Source organism: Meles meles, chromosome 21 (assembly GCF_922984935.1).
Source record: "Meles meles chromosome 21, mMelMel3.1 paternal haplotype, whole genome shotgun sequence".
Taxonomy (NCBI): domain Eukaryota; kingdom Metazoa; phylum Chordata; class Mammalia; order Carnivora; family Mustelidae; genus Meles; species Meles meles.
In genome coordinates this window covers 42,098,660-42,104,678 of record NC_060086.1, presented here as the reverse complement: position 1 = coordinate 42,104,678, position 6,019 = coordinate 42,098,660, and positions in this window count along the sequence as shown.

The window sequence follows — 6,019 nt, the reverse complement described above, 5'->3', positions numbered from 1 at the left end:
GCCTCCTCCTCCCTCTGTCCTCCAGCCAGCACCCCTCACCCCTTCCTCTGCCCCTGCTGCTTCTCCTCATTCTTCCCGTCTCCGTCTTCTGTTCTCCTGTTCTCCCTGGTTCTCGGTAACAGAGGATCCCCCACGGAAGCCCCTGAGGGAGGGAACGGGCAGGGGTATTGCCAGGACACTCCAGGGGGGGTGGGTTCTCTCTGAGTTGGGCTCTCGGCCTCCAGGGAGCCCCCAGCGCACCCTCCTGGAGGAGCTGGATGGCAGGCCGGGAGGGCAGGCTGGGCGCCAAGTGGGTCCCCACCGCCACACCATATGCACTGACCCCTCTTTACGCAGGGCTGGGGCTTCCAGGAGGTGGAAACCGAGTCCGCCCAGTGCCAGCAGAGAAGCCCTTTTGCTCCTGGGTTGGAGCTGGGCTAGGAGCACCCCCCAAATCTGGGCCACTCTGGGTGGGAAGAACTGGCTCTTTCAGCTCCATGGACCCCACCTGCCTCTGGGGAGCACCGAGTCCCTGGGCCTGCCGGCGGTGTCCTCAGGAGAAGTCCCCAGGGCCCAGGGGGCAGCTGTCTCCACCTGCCGCAGCCTCCCACACAGAACAGCCCTTCCCAGAACTGCCCTGACCTCCCCAAGGTGACAAATGTCATTCCAGCAGGAGCTGCCTTAGCTGCGGGCTACTCAGTCTGTCTCTCCACGTGCTCTCGCCTCAGGACTTTAACCCTTGATGAGACGTCCACCCCCACGCCTGGGACTCCACGGTTCTGAGCAAGTGAGCACACAGGCAACTGAGCCCAGCTCTTGTGCGGCGGCAGCCTCCGTGCCAGGTAAGCCCCTGCCCCTCCCTTGCTTCCTCCTCTGAAGGGACTGGAAAAGCAAAAAGCTCAATTCCACAATCTCCTGCAAGGTCACTGGAGCCTGTGGGACAGAGTGTTGGTCCAGGAGAGGGAAGCAGATGTTCGGTGGGTGGTTTCTTGGGAAGATGGCTTTTTCCTGATAAAAGGGACGTACTCAGCCAGCATCCTTTCCTATCCACTTCCTTCTTCTACTCTTGGATGTTGATGTGATGCTTAAACATCAGCAGCCGTTTTATCACCATGAGGCGACAAGCTGCTACACCAAATGACAGCAAAGGTTCAGGAGCTGTGGGTGTGAGGACATGGTGGGCCCACTCTCCGGTCTTCGACAACTGCCTCCATCCACGCGTCTGTGCGCCTCTAAGCCGCTGTCGGTCCATCTTCTTTTACTTGTGGCTAATTGCATTCCTAGCTGTTACACCTGCTTCAGACCCTCTGTTTTACAGTATTTTAGAATAGTTTTAGATTCGTAGAAAACTCTTTTTGTTATCATGAAAATGATAATGTTAGATTTCATCAATCACGTCACATTTGGGTTTTCTTTTAAGGATTTTAATTTTTTTTAATTTTTAAATTTTATTTTTTTTTAAGATTTTTAAAATTTATATTTGACAGAGAGCGAGAAAGAGAACAATCAGGGTGAAGGGCAGAGGGAGAAGCAGACCCCCCACTAAGCAGGGAGCCCGATGCGGGATCATGACCTGAGCTGAAAGCAGATGCTTAACTGACTGAGCCACCCAGGTGCCCCTAAGATTTTATCTTTAAGTAACCCCTGCATTCAGCATGGGGCTCGAACTCACAACCCTGAGATCAAGAGTTGCTCGCTCCACCAACTGAGCCGGCCAGGCGTCCTGCACATACGAATTATCCAAATTATGAAGGCTTTGAGCTCATACCTGCCCACAAGAGTCCTGGACCTGCAGAGGACCCCCCATGTTGTTTCAGGGATCCCCAGGATGTAAAGAATTTATCCAAGAACAAGCCTTTCCTTGTCTCTCTTTCCTGATTCAAGTCTCTTTGTCAGTGCTGCCGACCCCCAAGGCACCTGAAGGACTCTCACCGCTGCCCCAGCTGATGGGGTCCTGGCGAACTCACCAGCGTCCATGTCGAGTGCAGCCCCCCCGAAATGCCCTCCAGCTGGCGGTCAGGGAAAACACACTGTACAGCGCCCGATCAATCGGGAGAATTTGCTCAGCAACTGAGAGGAGCAGACGGCTCGCAAGGCCTGCAGACGCCCAGTGAGCAAGCTGGGGGGACCGGCCGGGCCCCGGGGCCGCAGGGACGGATTGCAGATGAGTGGCTGCCATGGGCCCCCCTGCATCCTCTCTTGCCCTCCTGGTCTACATTCAGGCCATCAGCCAATCCTGTTGGTTTTCCTCCATCTGGGAAATATGTCCAGATTGGCTACTCGTTCCTCCACCAGCCTGGTTGCTCTCCACCAGGTCCTGTGTTTAGGCAGTGGCCTTCTCACCGGGCTCCCTGCTTCTGCTCTGGCTCCAGCAGCCCCGGCTCCGCACAGCTTCACAGCTCTGAGACTGACTGTCTCCAAGCCTGAGTCTCAAGCCACCCTTCAGAACTCTCTGCGGGCTCCTGACCATTTTCAGAGGAAATGACGTCATCCTTCTGGCCTCCCCGCCTCCTCCCCCTCACTCAGGGGAGCTGAGGCTGCAGGGCTCCCAGGTGTGCACTGAAACACCACAGGCATGCTCCTGCCTCGGGGCCTTTGCACGTGCAGTCTCCTCTCCCCCCATGTGACTGCAGGCACCTGCCCGCACTTCCTACAGATCTTCGCCCAAATGCCACCGTCCCGTTTACGAGAGCAGCCTTCCCTCGCTCCCCTCTTGCCTCTTCCTTTGCGCTCTTTCCTTCCCCAGGACATGTATGACTGTTTAACATACTATGTTGCAGGGCGTTTCTGTCACCCCAAAATCCTCCTTGTGCCCCTTCCTGGTCAGTTCCTCTGTCCCACCTCCCAGTCCCCGAGTGACCACTGATCCGCCTTCTGCCCTTCCTGGTATTTGAGGTAAACGGAGTCACCCAGCAAGTCCTGTCTGGGGCCTGGCTTCTTCGGCTTCAGCGGGATATCTGTGGGGGCCACCCCCACGGCCGCATGCATGCCCTTATTGCCGGTGGTGTGCCCGGCTGTTCCCGAGGGGCCACAGCGTTGGGAGACCTCCCCCATTCTCGTGTTGATGGGCCCTTGGGTTGTTTCTGGGTTTGGCTGTCTCCCCTAAAGCTCTGTGAACACTTGGAAGTGTTCACATGTGGACATGTTTTCACTTCTGCCGAGCCAACAACCGGAAGTGGGGTGGCTGGGTCATAAACTGTGTGTATATTTACTTTTTTTTAAAGATTTGTATCTCTTTATTAGGGAGAGACAAAGCAGGAGACAGGGAGAGGCAGAGGGAGAGGGAGAAGACTCCCTGCTGAGCCGGGAGCCCGATGTGGGTCTCGACCCCAAGACCCCGGGATCATGACCTGAGCTGAAGGCAGATGCTTAACCGACTGAGCCATCCAGGCACCCCTGTGTATGTTTAACTTTTAAAGAAGCCACCAGCTCCTTTCCGAAGTGGTGGTATCGTCTCACCTACCCACCAGCGGTGTGGAAGGTGGGGGTCCACACGTCTGCAGTCCTCACCCGCTCCTGCTCTTGCCTGTCCTCCTGGTTGGAGCCCTCCTGGCGGGGGGTGAGGGGGGATGCCGTGGTAGCTCAGGTGGTCTCACTTTGAACTCGTGGCCTGGGGCAGCTGCTTCTGGGCTCCTGGGCCCCTCATGTCTCTTCTCTTGTGATTTGCCTGTTCAGATCATTTTCCCGCTTGAAAATTTGGGGTCTGGTTATTGAAGAGTAGGCCTTCTTTATTCTGGCTATAAATCTTTTCACAGAGCAATTATATATTGTAGAATCTATTTTTTTAAATTTTTTAAAAAGATTTTATTTATTTATTTGACAGACAGAGATCACAAGTAGGCAGAGAGGCAGGCAGAGAGAAGGAAGAAGGCTCTCCACGGAGCAGAGAGCCCAATGCGGGGCTCGATCCCAGGACCCTGGGATCATGACCTGAGTCAAAGGCAGAGGCTTTAACCCACTGAGCCACTCAGGCACCCCGATTTTTTTTAATTTTTTAAGAAAAGATTTTATTTATTTATTTGACAGAGAGAGGGAGAGAGAGATCACAAGTAGGCAGAGAGGCAGGCAGAGAGAGAGGGGGAAGCAGGCTCCCCGCTGAGCAGAGAGCCCGACACGGGGCTCGATCCCAGGACCCTGAGATCATGACCTGAGCCAAAGGCAGAGCTTTAACCCACTGAGCCACCCAGGTGCCCCCTGTTTTTGTTTTTGTTTTTGTAGAAAATGTAGGTATGTGTTTTATGTCTTCTCCCCGCCTCCTGTTTGTTCGTTACTCATTTTTATTGTAGTTTACAATTATATTACTGTATTTTACAAAAGCATATGCCACGGTCTTTTTAAGGTTCCCAGAGCCGGTTGCAGTGTGGCGGGCGCCAGGCTCCTCAGGTACCAGGGGGTGCCCGGAATTCAGCCCAGTCGCAACACGGTCCACCCAGGGACAGCAGCAGCCCCACAGGTGAGAGACTCCGCCCCAGCCCCTCCCCAGACACCAGTCCGCTGTCCTGTGCTTCCCATCACAGCCTGCAGAGTGGAGGGTCCCTCCTTCTCGGTCCCTCCTCCCCAGCCCTCGCAGTGGACTAGAGCAGCTGACAGAGCTCGGGGAAACACGCACGCTTCCCAGTGCATTGATGGCTTGGACCATGCGAGCACACGGAAGCAGAGGCTGCCTGAGGGCCTGGGAGAGAGCAGCCCGTCCCTGTGACGCCTGCCTCTCCGACTCCCAGCAGCCAGAATGGAGGGGACACAGCTGGTTGTCTGCATCCCCTCCCCCCGGTCTGTGCAGTCGCAGCCCGAGCGGGTCAGGACAGCGTCTGACCGTGGTAGACCGTGAAGAGGTCGTCCTTTACCCCAGGGAGTTGGAGAAGCATTTCTCCCTCACGTGCGGAGGACAGCCTAGGCTCGCTTGGGGCAGTCTAGGGTGATGCCTGTCCTGCTGGGATTATTGTTAAAAAGAAATCCCAGGGGCGCCTGGGTGGCTCAGTGGGTTAAGCCTTTGCCTTTGGCTGAGGTCATGATCTCAGGGTCCTGGGATCGAGCCCCGCATCGCATCGGTCTCTCTGCTCCGCAGGGAGCCTGCTTCCTCCTCTCTCTCTGCCTGCCTCTCTGCCTACTCGTGATCTCTGCCAAAAAAAAACAAACAAACAAAACTTTAAAAAAGAAATCCCAGGCCCCAAATGGCATCACTTGGGCCAAGTCTCCCACCTGGAGTTTAACACCTAATGTGCGTGGCTCCCCCAGAAACAGAGTCTTTTTTTGTTTTTTTTTTAAAGATTTTATTTGTCAGAGAGAGAGAACACAAGCAGGGGCAGCAGCAGGCTCGCCGCTGAGCAGGGAGCCCGACTCGGGACTTGATCCCAAGCCCGGGAACATGACCTGAGCCAAAGGCAGATGCTTCACCAACTGAGCCCCCGGGCACCCCCAGAAACATGGTCTAAGCGGTGGGTGGGAGCTTTTTGGCAGGCTCTAGTGAGGTCATCTGCCCTCCCAAGCCTGGCCATCCCCCAGAGAAGGTGTGGAAAGCCACCTCAGACCTCCGTCCTGCCCCGGAGGGAAAACGACCTTCTCCGGAGCCGTCCTTCCTTTCCTCTGCTGCTCACTCCTTGCCCCCTCCCCCTTGTAAACAGTCTCCATTTGGTACAGCCCAGAGCTCCCCACTGCCGGCCCGGAAGTCGCTGACAACGCAAGCCAGTCTTCGCATTTCCTCCTCTGGATTTTGTTTCTTAACATGATCCGTGTTCCCAGAAGTGTCCTTCCAGCTGGAGAAATTCCGCAGTCCGCCCAGCAGTGACTCAGCTGAAGAGAAATTCCGCAGTCCGCCAGCAGTGACTCAGCTGAAGCACGGGCTCCCGGCCCCTCGGAGCCCCCGAGTTTCAGTCTCTGCGCCGCGGCCTGTCACCGCAGCTGCCGGCTGCCCACTTAGGACTGGATCTCCCGGCTCTGGCCAGTGGCACAACCACCACCTCCCACCCTCCCTGCCAGTGACCCAGGGGCTGTCCCCAGGGCCCTGGCAACCGTTGCCAGCTTGGCAATGTGTGTCCGAAGC